This window comes from Chelonia mydas, chromosome 1, assembly GCF_015237465.2.
Source record: "Chelonia mydas isolate rCheMyd1 chromosome 1, rCheMyd1.pri.v2, whole genome shotgun sequence".
In the NCBI taxonomy this organism is placed as follows: Eukaryota; Metazoa; Chordata; order Testudines; family Cheloniidae; genus Chelonia; species Chelonia mydas.
In genome coordinates this window covers 240,399,173-240,418,535 of record NC_057849.1, presented here as the reverse complement: position 1 = coordinate 240,418,535, position 19,363 = coordinate 240,399,173, and the positions used below count along the sequence as shown (strand labels likewise).

The 19,363-nt window shown below is 47.6% G+C and overlaps 1 protein-coding gene across 1 annotated transcript in view; it reads right to left on the bottom strand.

The window, feature by feature from the left end:
• The window catches only part of LOC102937457 (sodium- and chloride-dependent GABA transporter 2), a 69,863-nt gene extending 58,975 nt beyond the window's left edge, over positions 1-10,888 (bottom strand). The window contains exon 1 of the mRNA XM_043540553.1: positions 10,476-10,888. The gene's annotated coding sequence lies outside the window, so the exon portion shown is untranslated. The remainder of the gene's footprint in view (positions 1-10,475) is intronic.
• Positions 10,889-19,363: the final 8,475 nt, after the last annotated feature.

The window sequence follows — 19,363 nt, the reverse complement described above, 5'->3', positions numbered from 1 at the left end:
GCATTTCAGTGGCGAGTGAAACTGACTACCTCACAGGACTATTGTGAAGCTTAATTATTCAGTGGCTTCTATTCTAGACAGATGTTTATACCATAGTATCTGAGCAACTTCCAGAGGTGCATTAAGTGACATAATTAATATCTGTCACACGTGGTTCATTCACTCTCATCCTCTCCCCAGGGGGAGAGTTGTGTGCACAGCAGAGAGTTTTGATTCAACAGGGGGGTTGTTTTGGGGTGGGGGAGCAAAAAGATGTTGTGGGGGTTTTTATTCTTCTCTACAGTCACAGATCAAGTCTATCTATACAGGAGTAAAGACTAGATTCCTGTCTGCCATTCACCTGCTTTAGGCCCAAGACTATTGTCCCCCCTTTATAAACTCAGGTTGATTTTATTACTCCTCGTTCCATTTACCTGACGGTGTTTACAAAGATTTTCTCTTAAATGTGTTCTATTAGCAATTGAAGTTACATTGATTGGGCGGTAACTGTCAGCATAACAACAAACAATACCTTGCACATCTATAGTGAGTTTCATAGTGAGGGGAGTCAAAGTGCTTCATAAACACTAAAGGCCGGGTTTGCAGAAGAGCTGGGCACCCACCACTCAAAGTGAGGTCTATAGAATAAGCATACATTAGCACAGGGCACCCAGCTTGCTAACTGGCTGCAAACAAACAAAGACAGACATTGTAACTAGTTTCAGGGAAGTCTCTAGCAGGGTGTCACAGGAATCACCATTAGGTCTCGTCTAATGTCACATTTTCATTCAATGGGTAAGAGAAAGGGAATAGTTTATTCATTTGTTTTCTAAAGGACCCATCCATCTCCAGGCATCTGAGGTGCTGTATAAAATTAAAGAATGTGTGAATCAAAGCCAGTTACTCAAATGAAACTGCAAAAGGAAAAGAAACCTCAGAGTTGGTTTCTGGGCAAGGCATAGTGACATGAGTTCCCCTCACAGTCTGCTGGATGAAGTAGGTGCATCCTTTCTGCAGGAGAGTGGGATTTTCAAAAGTGCCTCAGGAACACAAGTCCCAGCTACTTTCAGCAGCTCTTATGCTCCTTTATCACTCAGATGCTTTCAAAAAGTTTAACCTGCGTTGCTAGAAGAGTGGTTGACGCACAATCTGTTGGGTAGAAATTCCTGGAATAAAGAAATTGTTCCCTGTATTTTGCATTTGCTCTGTCCTAATTGCAGTCTATAATATTTGGACAAGGAGGGTTGCTACTCTCCCGTTCCCACCTCTCTGCAGTTCTGTCCCACTAGTTATCAACTTTTTTCATGTGTTTCAGAATTATATGTTCTTGCAGTTACTGCAGGTGACTTCCCAGATGCCACGACCAAAATTTGCCATTAAAACTATTTGGGAACTGAAAGCCAGGGTAAATGTTATCCATTTCCACTTACCTTATAACCAACAGAATACTGGTCATTTCAGATTTTCAAACTCTGCTAGGCCTTAACTTAATGTGTTTGAAGAAAGAGGTAGTAGAAATGTTGCCTGTATGTACAGAAGGTGGATAATATACTGACCGATATCCTGCCAGGTTACAGGAACTTGCTTAAAATCAGAAACGCTAAGACAAAAAAGACAGTTACCTTTTCCGTAACTGGTGTTCTTCGAGATGTGTTGCTCATGTCTATTCCACAATAGGTGTGCGTGCGTACCACGTGCACAGGTGCCGGAAGTTTTTCCCCTAGCAGTACCCCTGGGGGGGGAGCACGCCCCCAGACCGCTGGAGTGGCACCTGCCTGGCATGGTATAAGGGGAGCTACGTGCTCCCCCCACCCTCAGTTCCTTCTTGCCAGACAACTCCGACAGAGGGGAAGGAGGGTGGGATGTGGAATAGACATGAGCAACACATCTCGAAGAACACCAGCTATGGAAAAGGTAACTGTCTTTTCTTCTTGGAGTGATTGCTCATATGTATTCCACAATAGGTGATTCCAAGCTACATCTGTTGGAGGTGGGTAGGAGTTCACAAGTTCCCAGGATGGAGTACAGCCATGCCGAATCCAGCATCATCCCTAGTTTGGGGGACGATCGCATAGTGCGAGGTGAACGTGTGAACCGAAGACCAGATGGTGGCCCTACAATGTCCTGGATGGGCTGTGGGCCATGAAGGTAGCTGATGAGGCCTGCGCCCGAGTCAAGCGTGCCCTCACAATGGGTGGCGGGGAAACACCCACCAGCTCATAACAGGAACAGATGCACAAAGTGATGCGACTGGAAAGCCATTGAGTGGAAATCGGCTGGCCCCTCGCACGCTCAGCCGAGGCGACAAACAGTTGCAAAGACTTTCTGAACGGCTTGGTCCACTTGAGGTAGAAAGCCAGAGCCCGCCGCCCATCTAGCTTGTGGAGACGGCGCTCCTCACTGGATGCGTGAGGTTTGGGGCAGAGGACTGGTAGAAAAATGTCCTGACCCATGTGGTAGGCGGAGACCACCTTCGGGAGGAACGCGTGGTGTGGGCGGAGCTGGACCTCGTCCATATGAAAGACCGTGTACAGTGGCTCGGAGGTCAGGGCCCTGAGCTTCGAGACTCGCCTGGCCGACATGATTGCAACCAGGAAAGCCACCTTCCACAAGAGGTGAGACCAGGAGCACGTGGCCAGTGGTTCAAATGGGGGCCCCGTGAGACGAGCCAACACCAGGTTTAGGTCCCAATGTGGGATCGGGGGTCTAGAATACGGAAAAAGACAGTCCAAACCCTTAAGGAACTGGCCAGTCATAGCATGGGAAAATACCGCGTGCCCTTGCACCGGCAGATGGAAGGCCGATATGGCTGCCAGGTGCACCTTGACTGATGAGGGCGCCAGGCCCTGGGCCCTCAGGTGGAGGAGCTAATCAAGGATAAGCTTGATCGGGGCGGCCACTGGGAAGACACCCTGGTCTGCCGCCCACCTAGAGAAACGGGACCACTTTGCCAAATAAGCGCGGCGAGTGAAGGGCCATCTACTTTCGAGTTTGACTCATCCTGAGTCTGGCGTGACGGACCACGTACGTGCACACCGACATGTGACCCAAGAATTGCAGGCAAACCCTGGCTGTTGTCACTGGAAATCTTGTGACCAAGTCGATGAGACCTTTCAGGGTCTCCAATCTCTCTGGCGGGAGAGATGCCCTGGCCAACACTGAGTCCAGGAGCGCCCCAATAAACTCTGTGCTTTGGACCGGGACTAACGTGGACTTGGTGTTGTTTACCAACAGGCGCAAGGTGGTGCATGTGGATAGGAGGAGCGCCACGTGATCCCTCACCTGCAACTGGGAGGTGCCCTTGACAAGCCAATCGTCCAGATAGGGAAATATCTGGACCCCCCCCACTGCCTGAGGTAGGCCGCTACCACCGACATGCATTTTGTGAACACCCTGGGGACAGTGGACAGACCAAACGGGAGGACTGTGAATTGGTAATGTTTCTGTCCCACCACAAAACGGAGGAAGTGTCTGTGCCCCTCGAATATGTGGATGTGGAAGTATGCGTCCTGTAGATTGAGGGCAGCATACCAGTCCCCGGGATCCAGCGAGGGGATGATGGAGGCCAGGGAGACCATGCGGAACTTGAGTTTCACCATGTACTGGTTCAGACCTCGCAGGTCCAGTATGGGCCTGAGCCCCCCTTTGGCCTTCGGGATAAGGAAATAACGGGAGTAATATCCCTTGCCCATGAACTCCTTGGGCACCGCCTCTATCGCTCCTAGTCCTAGGAGCAGCCCCACCTCCTGCTTGAGCAGAGTTTCGTGCGAGGGGTCCCCCAAGAGGGAGGAGGGTGGGTGGTGGTTGGGCAAGGAGGAAGTAAACTGGAGGGTGTAACCCCGGGAGATGGTGTTGAGGACCCATCGGTCCGAGGTTAGCCACAACCATTCCAGGAGGAAAGCACACAACCAGTTGGAGAAGGGTAGCTTTATTGGGGGTGGATCCCTGGCGAGGACTGGCGCGGTGCCCCTGAGCATCCCGTCAAAAGTGCCTTTTCCTCGCCTGCTTGCCCTTGGAGGACCCAGGCTGGGGGGCAGGCCGAGACTGCCTCTGAGGGTGTGTCTTATACTCCTGCTGCTTCTTATGGGCGGCCTCATATTTCGGGAGGGTGGCCTGGACAGCAGTCTGCTGTGGCTTGAACTTAGGTTTTGCCAGAGCTGGGACATAGAGGCCCAGAGTCTGGAGGGTCATGCGGGAGTCTTTCATGCCATGCAGCCTTGTATCAGTTTCCCCCGCAAACAGAGCTTTCCCGTCAAACAGGAGATCTTGCATGGAAGACTGCACCTCGCTGGACAGCCCAGAGAGCAAGAGCCATGACACCCATTCCATGGACGCCGCGGAGGCCATTGATCATGCGGCCGTGTCCGCAGCATCCGAGGCTGCCTGCAGCGATGCCCTAGCGGCCGCTGGCCCTTCCTCCACTAGTGCCTTGAACTCCTTCCTATCACACTGCTGGAGGGAGTCTTCAAACTTGGCTATGGAGCAACACAGATTGAATTTGTACCGGCCCAGGAGAGCCTGATGGTTTGCCACTCGTAACTGGAAGCTCGAAGATGAATACATTTCCTTCTGAAAGAGTCCAGTCTCCGAGAGTCTTTGTTCTTTGGGGTCGGGGCTGGCTGACCCTGCCGTTCCCTGTGGTTGACCAACTCGATCACCAGGGAGTTGGGCACCGGGTGGGTATACAAGTATTCATGCCCTTTAGTGGGTACAAAGTACTTGCGGTCTGCCTTTTTAGAGATGGGGGCCAACGAGGCCGGTGTTTCCCACAGGGCATTTGAAATCTTAGCCACCCCTTCATAGAGAAGCAAGGCCACCCTACCTGGTGCCGATGGGGACAACACGTTAAACAGGGAGTCTGAGGGCTCCTCCATCTCCTCTTCTTGGAGATGGAGGCTTGCTGCCACCCTCTTTAAGAGTTCTTGGTGGGTCCTGAAATCCTCCGGCGGGGTGGCGGGGCACAGGGCCACAATCGCCTCCTCCAGGCAGGGCGAGGAGGCCGGTGCGGTGCTCTGGGTGTTGGCCAGCACCAGAGAGTCCACCACCTGGTCGGGCTCTGGGCATGGTGCCAAGGACATACGTCCCACCGACGCCTTTCTCGGGGGTCTGGAGAGGGAGGCTGATAGTGCTTCCGAAGCTCCAGCCACCGAGCGAGCTCCCACTGGGGGCTGTGCTGGAGGCCACGGTGTCCACTGGTACCATTGGGCTGGCCATGATGCTCGGTGCCACTGCACCTGCTGTGGCACCGGCGGGGCCGGCTGTTTGGGTTGGCTGGCCTGGCCCATCGAAGGACGGCTACAAATGGAGACCGGGCTGGCGTAAGATCTGCTGTCGTCTCTGGACCGGGAGGAGCGGCGGTGCCAGGATCTACGATGGCCACGGGACCACAATCTCAATGTGGAGGACTGGTACCAACGGTAACAGCTGCTCCGCGAACAGCCTCGACAGGCAGACCCGCGACAGCGAGATGCTGGAGCGGCAATGTCTTGGCGGAGACTTGGAGCGGGAGTCCGAGTGGGAACGGCATTGACTACCATGCCTTTAACGACTGCAGTACCCTCTCCCTCGACCGAGACCGGTGCCAGGCCAGAGGCGACTGCTGAGGTCACAGCAGCAGCTTGCCTCTGGAGCGTGGGGCCGATATCGGTGGCGCTCCGGGCACCGGCATGGACATAACGTCCTGGGCCGCCTGGAGGGCTTCAGGCGTGGATGGCATCCAGACAGGCCTGTTCCGAAGGGGCTGGGGTACTTCACTCAACATGAGTCGGAGGCCTGGGGCCCGGTGGGGATCAAGGACCGCCCGACATGGGCCTAGCCTCTATCTCAGTGCTGCTGCGAAGAGGGAGTCTTCCTGGCCCTCTTGGCGTGCCCCGTGGACGGGGAGTGGTGCCAACCGGTCGACGGCACCGAAGGGTCACCACGTACCGATGCCGCAGTGCCGGGTACCGATTGGGAGCAGCTTGCCACAGTCGGGGTCAGCACTGACTCCCTCAGGATGGCCCGGAGCCTAATGTCCCTTTCTCTTTTGGTCCGAGGCTTAAACGACTTGCAAATCTTGCACCTTTCATTGATATGGGTTTCTCCTAAACAGCGCAAACAGCCAGCGTGCGAGTCACTTCTTGGCATAGAAAACCTACAAGAGCCGCATGACTTAAACCCCGGGGCGTGGGGCATGCCCCAGCCCAGGCTTACTGACTAAACAGCTAACTAACTACAGGTATTAACACTGAACAAACGAACAGTTCTGGGGACGAGCTACAGCAAAGCTGGAGCAGAGCAGTTCCGACGCACCTTCACTGGAGGCAAGAAGGAACTGAGAATGGGGCGAGTGCGCAGCTCCCCTTATACCACGCCAGGTAGGGGGCGCTCCCTCCCTACGGGTACCGTGAGGGGGAAAACTTCCGGCACCGGTGCACGTGGAGAGCACGCACACCTATTGTGGAATACACATGAGCAATCACTCGAAGAAGAATGAATTATACCTAGACAAGGACATAAAAGGCAAAAAGAAGTAGTTCTCTAAATACATTAGGAGCAAAAAAAGACAAAGGAAAGTATAGTTCCTCTACTTAAGCGGGGAAGGAGAGCCAATAATGGACAACATCAAGACGACAGATATTTAATGCCTATTTTGCTTTAGTCTTCACTAAAAAGGGTAATTGTGACCAGATGCTTAAACACAATTACTATTAACAAGAGGGAAGAAACACAAGCCAGAAAAAGAAAAGAACAAGCTACAGAACATTTAGATAAGATAGATGTATTCAAGTCATCAGAGCCTCACAAAATTCATCCTGTGGTACTTAAGGAACAAGCTAAAGCAATCTCAGAACCGTAAGCAATTATCTTCAAGAACTCATGGAGAATATGCCAGCTCCGAGAGGACTGGAGAAGAGCAAACACAATGCCTATCATTTTTTAAAGGGCAACAAAGAGGACCCAGGGAATTATTATATATTAAATCAATTTGTAAGCACCTAGAGGATAATGGAGTGATAAGTAATGGATCTGTCAAGAACAAACCATGCCAAACCAACCTAATTTCCTCCTTTGACAGGGTTACTGGCCTAGTGGATGGGGGAAAAGAAGTAGACATGATGTATTTTAGTAAGACTTTTGACGGTCCTACAAAACATTCTTATAAGCAAACTATGGGAAATGTGATCTAGATGAAGTAGCTATAAAGATGGATGCTCAACTGATTAAAAACAGTACTCAGTAGTTATCCATGGCTCACTGTCAAACTGGGAGGTCATATCTGTTGGGGTCTCAGTCCTGGGTCTAGTACTATTCAATATTTTCATTAAATTATTTGGATAATGGAGAAGAGAATATGCTTATAAAATTAGCAGATGACTGCAAACTGGGAGGGATTGCAAGCACTTTGGAGAACAGGATTATAATTCAATGTGTCCTTGATGAGTTGGTCTGAAATCAACAAGATGAAATTCAATAAAGTCAAGTGCAAAGTATTCCACTTAGGAAGGAAAAATCAAATGCACAAATAGAACATGGGGAGTAACTGGCTAGGCAGTCTACCACTGAAAACGATCTGGGGGTTATAGTGGACCACAAACTGACTATGAGTCAACAACGTGATGCAGTCGTGACAAAGACAAATCTCAATCTGGGCTATAGTAACAGTAGTGTCATATCTAAGATACCAGAAGTAATTGTCCCAACTCTAGTTGGCACTGGTGAGGTCCCAGCCAGAATATTATGTCCAATTTTGCGTGCCTGACTTTAAGAAAGATGCAGACAAATTGGAGAGAGCCCAGCGGAGAGCAACAAAAATGATAAAAAGTTTAGAAACCCTGACCTAGACAAAAAGGTTAAAAAAACTGGGCATGTTTAGTCTTGAGAAGACTGAAGAGAAACTTCATAACAGTCTTCAAATATGGTAAGGGCTGTTAAAGAGAGGACAGTCATCAACTGTTCTCTGTGTCTAATGAAGGTAGGACAGGAAATGGTGGGCTTAAACGGCAGCAAGGGAGATTTAGATTAGATATTAGGGAAAACTAACTACAAGGGTACTTAAGTCCGGGAACAGGCTTCTAAAGGAGTTTGTGGAATCCCCATCATTGGGAGTTTTTAAGAATGGGATAGACAAAAAAACTTGTCAGAGATGGTCGAGGTGTACTTGGTCCTGCCTCAGCACAGGGGGCTGGACTAGATGACCTCTGGAGGTCCTTTCCAATCCTAAATTTCTATGATTCTATTCAGACTTGAGACCAACTGATGGAGGAAGCAGCCATAACAAGCATATGTGAGTGATTCCTGCTTGAACCACAACTAAATTTACAGAAAGGTGTCCTTATTGCTAGTCAGATTTGAGTTTACCATGGCAGAGGCTTAATTGCTCAGGAGCATACAGACCACGTAGAGACAGTTAATTCTGTGTGAGTTACTAGTGTAAAAGCTTGGATCAAGTGGAAGGAGCCGCCTTCCTTGTGGGCACTTGTCTTTATAATTATGTGCACTACCAGAATTCTGAGCCAAGGAGAAACAGAATTTCCACACTGGAGTGCTGCAAAATCCAGGGGCCTTGCCCCACACTTTTGGTCTGGAGACCATGCTGTGTGCACAGGAGATAAACAGTGATAGCCAGAGCTCACTGGCCAATATGAACACAGACCAGAACACATCGCAGGGAAATTGCCTATTCTATCCATAGTAAGTACAGAACCACAGAGCCTGCTGCTGAGAATATTCCTGATGGATCAGGTGATTTCTGTGTGTTCTGAGTTAGGTGAATATATCCCTTTTGTCTCCAGTCTGAGCCCTGGTGAGAATATTCTCTGTGTGAGCAGTGTGAACTTAAAATCAAAGTTCACGTTGTAGTCAGTGTGGGCACAGAACCAGAGTCAACTGCTGAGAATAGCTGCTCTATCCCATTTGGGAACGAGACTGTCATGGGACAGGATTCACCCCGTGGCACCTCCTGCTGGTCTCTCAGGGAATTAGCTCTTCCAGCCTCCGGAGCGCCCTCTGCAGGTCAGTGTCCCGCTTGCTGCTGGCCCCCATGTCCCTCCTGGACCCCAGTGCCCCTTTTACCCAGGGTGCTGCCCCCTGGCAGTACCCCCACCGTCTCTGGGTCTCCTCGCCCTGGGGAGCCCCCACCCACTATCCCCACCTCACCTCAGTCTTTGGCTACTGCCAGTGACCATTGAGCCCCCGCACACCGGGGCAGACTGCAGCGTATAAGCCAATCATCACAGACAAGGGGGCTTTGGACCTTCTGCCTCTGCCTACCTTTGGGCTGCCCCCTGCAGCCCCAGTACCTATTCAGCCTTACACTAGGCCTGCAGCCTGGGGGGGGGGGTTTCCAGGCCGGAGCTCCCCAGCTCCCTTGGCCTTCCCCCAGCCCTGCTCCACCTCAGGTACTCCAGTACGCTCCCCAGCAGCCAGGCCCGTCTCTCTCCACAACTAGAGGAGACTGTCTGCTCCTCCCCTCTTATAAGGGCCAGCTGAGCCCTGATTGGGGTGTGACCACAGCTGAGCCTGCTTCCCCCAATCAGCCTAGGAATTGCTTGCTCCCAGCCACAGCCCTCTCCCAGGGCTGATTTCAAGCCCTTCAGGGCAGGAGTGGGGGGCCACCCTGCTACACAGACCAAGAATACAGTGATCTGTGTGCACATGCTCATGTGAGTGCAGCATCAAAACTGGGTTTAAGAAGAGTGTGCAAGTGTGTACTGTACATGGGACAAGCAGTTCACGACAGTGTGCATGTGTGAGAACAGGACTTACCAAAGCTTGCACGTGGGCAGGAAGTAAACAGAGTGCACCCACCCACACACACACACGATTGTAATACTCTATACTCTACCTTTGCTTTGTCTATCCCCCCACTAGGACACCAGCCTCCTTTGTCCTCACACCAGCACTTTCACCAGCTCCTCCCTACATCTGCCTTCGCCCTCCATCAGCTAGATACCCCCTGAAGCCCTTGCTAGTCCCACTTCTACACACACTGATAACCTGAATCAACAAGGCTCCGTGGCAAGATGTGTGAGCAGTAGCCAGTGTAAGCCTCACAGTCCTCCTGCAGTCAGACACCTCACCACATGAACATGGACAGGGCAACTTTTTTTTTGTAAAGTTCCCATAAAAGACAATTAACTCAGATAATTAATAGTTAACTATTGATGGTGAACCAGAGAGTGTGCCTCACACCAAATGCAGGGATTGTATGCCATGGAAGGTGGTCACTGTTTGGGGTGAGTGGTGGTAGCACTACAATGTAAAGGTGGTCCCAGTGCTGGTTAAGAACTGGGCATATGCAAAAATCACCTGATCAACTTTTTTAAGGTAACAAATGTGACCATCTATTGCAATAGGGATACTCCTCCTTTCTCCTCATGTTCTGTTCATCTACTTTTCTAGACATCAGGATTAAACAAAGGCAAAGACTACAAATGAGAAGTGGGCTGTTTACAATAAGAACTAGAGCACAACCATCAACTGGGTGTTCACCTTCCCACTGACCCAAAACCCACCTGTGAAAGGGAACTGAAGAGTTCTAGCCTCAACCAGTTCGGTTTCCACCAATTCTCCTGATTCTTCCACACAAAGCCTGAGATCTATTCCCAAAAGACTGTAACAAAGATGCACAGACAGGGCAGGAAATAGTGGATTATTTTTAAATGTTTGTTCAGACTCATTTACAGATTCTTGAAAAAATCAGAGGGTTTACTGAATGAACAGAAAACTGCCCCAACTACAGCTGTTTAAAAACCAGAATTCCCATCCCAACAGAAAATCCAATAGTTTGATGTTTGTTTTCTTGCTGAAACTAAATAAAAAGTCAAAATATGAAAAGTTTTCATGGAAAGAAACATTCCAATGTGGAAATGTCAAAATGAAAATTTTTTTTGACATTTCAAAATTTGAATTAGAAAGCAAAAAAAGTTTCCAATATCCCCCCCCCCAAAAAAAATTATCAAAACATTTTCCTATGAAAAATTTTTAATTTTGACACCCTCCCCCCATTTAGTTGTACAAAATTGTAAGTAAAAATGAAACAAAAAAACTGACCAATCTGACACTGAGAAGGTAACAGGATCCTGGGGTTGCCAATGGCACACAGGTTGGAACATAGTGATCCATGCTTGGTGCAGCATCAGCAGAGATTTCAAAGGGGAGTTACTGAGCTTGGTCTTGTCACATCCATCCCCGTCAGGCTCATCAGAGCTTCAGTGCAACCCCTGCATACATCAACTTCCAGCTGCTTCTTGTCAGGAACATTTTGTCTCTACTATTTTGATCTGACATTTGATTCCAGCCCAAGGCACAGAGAATAAAGGGGAGGGAGAAAGGGAATAAAAGGGGAGCCAAGCTTTACATCTCCTCTAATGTACAGTCTGTCTGGTCTGCAACATGCCTCTTGTGCATGGGAATACTGCAATAGGTACAGAAAAAAAACTCCCCTCACATGCAAAGTGTGTGCTGCCAATGGTGGACACTCTGGACTGATTCAATATTTGATGGGACAAAGCACACAAGTGTTGCCAAAGCAGGAGAGAAACACAGATTCCTAAGGGATCATCAGAGGTAGGATGGATCTGTCCAGGACCAGGTGGCACACTATGTCTTGGATTTGATGCCACATCCATTTGTAATTCCAATCCATTTCTGAGTCGGGGATAACTTGCTACATAGTGTTGTGTCATCTCTCTTTTCTCCCAGGGTTAGGCAGCATTTCCTCAACACTTTCAGGTGAAAAGTCTTTTATGGTTCCTGATAATTTCAGGAAGTCTCTCTCTTCCACCTGCTTGTATATCATTCAGAAACAGAAAGTACAGGGCCTGAGAGAGAGGAGCCTCAGCAAGGATTAGGATGGTGTCATAAAGAAGACAAAATAATCCACTCCAATTTACAGGGGAGATGGCAGTGAAATTCTGGGACGAGTATGTGCAATAGACAGAACTGTCATCAGAAAACAGTGCGCAGCAAAGCACGTGTGGTTGGAGAGACACCAACATTTCAATTTCACATTAAAATACTTGCCTTCAGTCAGATGGTGCAGCAATGCCACTAAACATTACTGTGGAGGAGACTCAGTCTTTGAATTTCTGGCAAGTGGGGGCTGGAGCTCTGAGTCAAATGACAGTGTCAGTCTCTAGAGACTGCTGGAGGTACAGCTTGACTCAGTCTGCCATGGACGGGAGGTGCAATTTGCACAACAGCTGTGGAAGGTACTGCTGCTTGCTTTCCTCAGCCACACAGCAAACTGCAATCATGCGCCTATTATTGTATTCAGGCACAAGGAGGTAAAGGATGGAGGAGTAAAAAACAAAAAAACAAGCACTGAACCAGCCAAGCCTTTGAGTACTGGCATTCACCCCAACTGGAATCAAGGGAGACAGGAGAGACTTTGATTCTGTTAAAAGAACAGGAGGACTTGTGGCACCTTAGAGACTAACAAATTTATTAGAGCATAAGCTTTCGTGGGCTACAGGCCACTTCATCGGCTGCATAGAATGGAACATATAGTAAGAAGATATAACATTGTCTTTGATGAAGCGCAAAAGAGCAAACGACACACCTCTACATCCCAGAATGTGCTCTTGCTCTGCTGACAACCCAGATACCGCACCTTTATCTATCAGTTCCTCTCTTACAAAGGGCAAGATGCCAGTTTCACTCAAGGAAGCTGCTGCATGGTCTTCGCTCATGAAACTAACACGACACTATTTAGCTAACTGTTGTCCAGTATCCAATCTTACATTCCTGGTTAAAAGTTATTGAGAAGACTGTGCTGAGACAACTCCCAGAGCACTGTAAGTGCCTCAGATCTCCTTAACCCTTGTCAGTCTGGATATAGAACAGCAATTGCACAGGTGCCATTGGTTGATCACCTCCTGGCAATGGATGAAGATCATGTGTTCGTCCTGATGTTCGAGCTATCAGCTGCCAGGATATCAATGACCATAAGGTATCAAAGACTCACCTGTGAACTGCACCAGCAATAGACAGGGCTGCCCTTGGGTGGTTCCATTCCTCCCTGACCAAGTGTTCCCAGAAGTTGGCATGAGCCACTTGTCCTGAATCAATGTTCTGTCCCCCTTAGAGTGCTGTTATTTGGAGTTTTGCAGGGTTCCATCTCATCCCCGTTCTGCTCCTGTTTAATAGGTATCTAGGGCCTTTAAGAGGGTTAGCAAGGAAGTATGGGATGCAGAATGATCAGTATGCTGACAACACCCAGCTCTTGTTCTCTGCCATGCCTGATTCTATCAGTGCTGTCGAGCACCTGGTCGCATTTGGAGATTGAGGCTTGAAGAGAGAGGCAAGCTGTCTAAAGCTCAATTTGGATATGGCTAAGGTGAAGTTCACAGGCGGAGGGAAGTAGTGAGTAGATGTTACATTGATTTCTCACACCCTACTTTGAGGATGTGTCTGCCATCAGTTACTCTCATTCACATTCTGGGACTAGCGTTTGAGCTCCAGCTACCATCCGTTGACCATAGAACAGCTGTGCCTCATAATGCTTTGTTCATGAGTCTGGGAACAGGACACTGCAATCTATTTACTGTGATTTGTGCCTTTCTCCAGTGCAGATGGCTGACCACTGATGTCCTATCACGGCACAGCACTTACCAGGCAGGCCACTACCTTCTACATCAGTTTACAATTACAGACTGGTAAGTCTAACGTCAGTACTGGGCAAATTAGTTGAAACAATAGTAAAGAATAAAATTGTCAGACACAGAAGAACAAATTGTTGGGAAAAAGATAACGTGGTTTCTGTAAAGGGAGATCATGTCTTACTAATCTATTAGAGTTCTTTGAGGGGGTCAACAAACATGTGGACAAGGGGGATCCAGTGGACATAGTGTACTTAGATTTCCAGAAAGCCTTTGACAAGGTCCCTCACCAAAGGCTCCTACGTAAATTAAGTTGTCATGGGATAAGAGGGAAGATCCTTTCATACATTTGAGAACTGGTTAAAAGACAGGGAACAAAGAGTAGGAATAAATGGTAAATTTTCAGGATGGAGAGGGGTAACTAGTTGTATTCCCCAAGGGTCAGTCCTAGGACCAATCCTATTCAACTTATTCATAAATGATCTAGAGAAAGGGCTAAACAGTGAGGTGGCAAAGCTTGCAGATGATACTAAACTGCTCAAGATAGTTAAGACCAAAGCAGACTGAAGAACTTCAAAAAGATCTCACAAAATGAAGTGATTGGGCAACAAAATGGCAAATGAAATTTAATGTGGATAAATGTAAAGTAATGCACACTGGAAAAAATAACCCAAATTATACATACAACATGATGGGGGCTAATTTAGCTACAACTAATCAGGAAAGAGATCTTAGTCATCGGGGATAGTTCTCTGAAGACGTCCACACAGTTGGCAGCGACAGTCAAAAAAGCAAATGGGATGTTAGGAATAGTTTAAAAAGGGATAGAGAATAAGACTGAGAATATCCTATTGCCCTTATATAAGCCCATGGTACGCCCACATCTTGAATACTGCGTACAGATGTGGTCTCCTCATCTCAAAAGGATATACTGGCATTAGAAAAGTTTCAGAGAAGGGCAACTAAAATGATTAAGGGTGTGGAGTGGGTCCCATATGAGGAGAGATTTAAAAGGCTAGGACTTTTCAGCTTGGAAAAAAGAGGACACTAAGGGGGGATATGATAGAGGTCTATAAAATCATGAGTGGGATATCAAAGAAGATTTGATAGCTGCTTTCAACTACCTTAAAGGGGGTTCCAAAAAGGATGGATCTAGACTGTTCTCAGTGGTAGCAGATGACAGAACAAGGAGTAATGGTCTCAAGTTGCAGGGGAGAGGTTTAGGTTGGATATTAGGAAAAACTTTTTCACGAGGAGCTTGGTGAAACACTGGAATGTGTTACCTAGGGAGGTGGTGGAATCTTCTTCCTTTGAGGTTTTTAAGGTCAGGCTTGACAAAGCCCTGGCTGGGATGATTTAGTTGGGGGTTGGACTAGATGACCTCCTGAGGTCCCTACCAACCCTGATATTCTGTGATTCTATGAAATGAGGAAACAGTTATCTGTATATCTAATGAGACATAAAAAGATGTCTGCAAAAACAATGAGTTATTGTGGCACCTTCAAAACTAACAAATTTATTTGGGCATAAGCTTTCGTGGGCTAGAAAGGTTATACCCAAATACATTTGTTAGTCTCTAAGGTGCCACAAGGACTCCTCGTTGTTTTTGCTGATACAGACTAACATGGCTACCACTCTGAAAAAAAAAGATGTCTGTTACTCTGGGTACCTTTGAAAGGAGGACTAGTTCAGCGAGACCCACCAGCAATCCCTAATAAAAATTCAACCCCAACATTAAAACTTTCCTCTCTTAAAGACCTATGTAAAAAGGCAGGCCTTGCACCATGCCCTGAAAATCACTCGGTTGTATCAGTGCAAGGTGGAGAAATGGTTCCGAAGCTGAAGGCCTCTCAGTGAATGTTGTACCATAGGTTGGTGGGAACTACAAGTTGAGTGCTTCAGCTGGACTGCAGCTGTGGCAGTATTTCCTGGGGGGAGGAGAGGGGGAGAGAGTCCTATCCTCTTCAGAAATGTGCCCCCCTCCCCACAAGCCTTTTAGAACTTCATAAAGCAAAGCAATACTTGTCTCCTCAAGGTTGGATTAGTGCAATGCCCTGTACATGGGGCTGCACTTTAACTCAACTTGGAAACTAAAACATAAGAATAGCAATACTGTGTCAGACCAAAGGTCCATCCAGCCCAATATCCTGTCTACCAGTGGTAGCCAATGCCAGGTGCCCCAGAGGGAGTGAACCTAACAGGTAAGGATTAAGTGATCTCTCTCCTGCCATCCATCTTGACCCTCTGACAAATAGAGACTAGGGACCCCATTCCTTACCCATCCTGGCTAATAGCCTTTAATTGACTTAACCTCCATGAATTTGTCTAGTTCTCTTTTAAACCCTGTTGTAGTTCTAGCCTTCACAACCTCCTCAGACAAGGAGGTCCACAGGTTGATTCTGCGCTGAGTGAAGAAGAATTTCCTTTTATTTGTTTTAAACCTGCTGCCCGTTCATTTCATTTGGTGGCCCCTAGTTCTTATGAGAACAAGTAAATAACTTTTCCTTATTCACTTTCTACACATAGTGGTCAGCTATTCCCTCATTCTTCTCTTCTGCAGATTAAACAATCCCAGTTCCCTCAGCCTCTCCTTATAAGTCATGTGTTCCAGTCCCCTAACCATTTTTGTTGCCCTCCACTGGACGCGTTCCAATTTTTCCACATCCTTCTTGTAGTGGGGGGCCCAAAACTGGACACAGTACTCCAGATGAGGCCTCACCAATGTCGAATAGAGGGGAACGATCACGTCCCTCGATCTGCTGGCAATGCCCCTACTTATACATCCCAAAATGCCATTGGCCTTCTTGGCAACAAGGGCACACTGTTGACTCATATCCAGCTTCTCGTCCACTGTAACCCCTAGGTCCTTTTCTGCAGAACTGCTGCCGAGCCATTCGGTCCCTAGTCTGTAGCGGTGCATGGGATTCTTCTGTCCTAAGTGCAGGACTCTGCACTTGTCCTTGTTGAACCTCATCAGATTTCTTTTGGCCCAATCCCCTAATTTGTCTAGGTCCCTCTGTATACTATCCCTACCCTCCAGCGTATCTACCACTCCTCCCAGTTTAGTGTCATCTGCAAACTTGCTGAGGTGCAGTAGATGCCATCCTCCAGATCATTAATGAAGATATTGCACAAAACCAGCCCCAGGACCGACCCTTGGGGCACTCCGTTTGATACTGACTGCCAACTAGACATGGAGCCACTATCCGTCGAGCCCGACAATATAGCCAGCTTTCTATCCACCTTATAGTCCATTCATCCAGCCCATACTTCTTTAACTTGCTGGCAAGAATACCATGTCAAAAGCTTTGCTAAAGTCAAGGAATAACACGTCCACTGCTTTCCCCTCATCCACAAAGCCAGTTATTTTGTCATAGAAGGCAATTAGATTAGTCAGGCATGACTTGCCCTTGGTGAATCCATGCTGACTGCTCCTGATCACTTTCCTTTCCTCTAAGTGCTTCAGAATTGATTCCTTGAGGACCTGCTCCATGATTTTTCCAGGGGCTGAGGTGAGGCTGACTGGCCTGTAGTTCCCCAGATCCTCCTCCTTCCCTTTTTTAAAGATGGGCACTACATTAGCCTTTTTCCAGTCATCTGGGACCTCCCCCGATCGCCATGAGTTTTCAAAGAGAATGGCCAATGGCTCTGCAATCACATCCGCCAACTCCTTTAACACCCTCGGATGCAGCGCATCTGGCCCTATGGACTGGTGCTCGTCCAGCTTTTCTAAATAGTCCCGAACCACTTCTTTCTCCACAGAGGGCTGGTCACCTCCTCCCCATGTTGTGCTGCCCAGTGCAGTAGTCTGGGAGCTGACCTTGTTTGTGAAGGCAGAGGCAAAAAAAGCATTGAGTACATTAGCTTTTTCCACATCCTCTGTCACTAGATTGCCTCCCTCATTCAGTAAGAGGCCCACACTTTCCTTGACTTTCTGCATGTTGCTAACATACCTGAAGAAACCCTTGTTACTCCTAACATCTCTTGCTAGCTGCAGCTCCAGGTGTGATTTGGCCTTCCTGATTTCACTCCTGCATGCCTGAGCAATATTTTTATACTCCTCCCTGGTCATTTGTCCAATTTGCCACTTCTTGTAAGCTTCTTTTTTGTGTTTAAGATCAGCAAGGATTTGTATCTCTGCTGTTCATTTCTTTGTCTTTGGCATGTGACTTGACATTCGTTTGTACTGAAACTCACCTCGCTGCATGAGATTCGCTGTTCTGAATCTCTCAAGTCATTGTGCAGTTTCCAGCTGCCATAGTGCATTTGTTATTTTCCCACTCTGGCGCGATTAGAATTTGGTAAGTGTTGAATTTATTCTCTCTCCCTGTTGATTGTGTTTGCACCAAGCAGGGATCATGTTTGGGCTGGGGTGTGGGTGGGCGGTCTGAGTATGCTCCGGGGACTGTAGGAAAATAGGAATTGAGGGAGCTTGGACTCCTTCCCATTTTCATTTGCTTCTCTAAATAAAGGAGCCTCAACTCTTCATAATAAAATGGCCAAAATGTCTCAGCCTTTTCCAGGAGACCTTCACACCACTTCCCACAAAACAAGTTATAAAACGGATGATTTTAAAAATTGCTTCATTTTCTCAAGTATAACATGGAAGATGAATGAACTTGTTTGCAAGAGCTGAAGACCAGAACACCCAAATCACTACACACATGGGAGGAGAAACCAGCAACTCCTGTAAACAGCTCTGGGGTTTCTTTGGTTTTCCTACTGTGTCCATTTTCTAGCAACATTTGTTTTATGAACTTACCTGGTGACAAGAGATGGTTCTACCATAGCCACAATTGGCAATCACCTATTGCACAGGCAAAGTAGACAGTTACTCTAGGGCAGAAAACTACTTGTGTCAGTGAACGAAAGGTTTGGACATTTTCTAGTTCCCTTAGAGCAGGGGGAAAACCTGGGGCAAGAGCTGACTAGATGACTTTGTCCAGGTTAATTTGTAACTTCTCTGTGTAAACAGCTGTGTATGCAAGGATTACCCACCATTAAGGCTGCACTAGCTAGAGCAAAATGGTACATGCAGTATGTCTTATCACCTGGGTCGAGTGTTCGTGTTTACTAGTCCACATTAGCTGACAGTGCAGCAGCATCTTTTGGACCTTGAATCTGCCATTTGGAGTTTCCTATACTCCTCGCTGCATTCTAGGAGCCATTTTATCTTATCTGCCCCAGTGTACCATAATGGAAATAGCTTTTAGCAGGATCAGTTCTATTAACCCTTTAGGGTCCATCATTTTCTCGTTCGCCTAATGTCCCAAGCTCTTCTGTGAATGCTAGAAACACCTATGCAGTCTTCATTATAATCTTGTGGTTAGACAGGAGAATGGGAGATCAGAGTCCTCATTTCTATTGCCATCTCTCACTGAATCACTTTGAGACCACTTAATTTCACTCTGCATCAGTGTGCCTACCTATAATAATGGGTGTAATGGACAACTATCTCTGAAAGCTGTTGAGAGCCATGTCAGCTCAGGCTGGGCTCTCATAACTAAGCAGATTGGGGCTGTCAACATTTAGATGAGACCTCTGAAGACAACTTTGCTGCAGGAAACTGTACTTGTAGTTCGAGTTGCTCTCTCTCTCTGTTAGTGCAGACCCAATGCCTAGGGTTAGGGGGCTTTACAGTGCTGGAGGTAGCTTTTGGATGAAAGCTACAACCAAAGACCTGCCCATTTTTGATTTCTAAAGATTCCATGGCAATTTTCATAAGATATTAAGCCCTACTGACTTAAGGAAATTCCTGTCTGGGTGACTGCATTCTAGATACGTAAATATATGCTACTGTT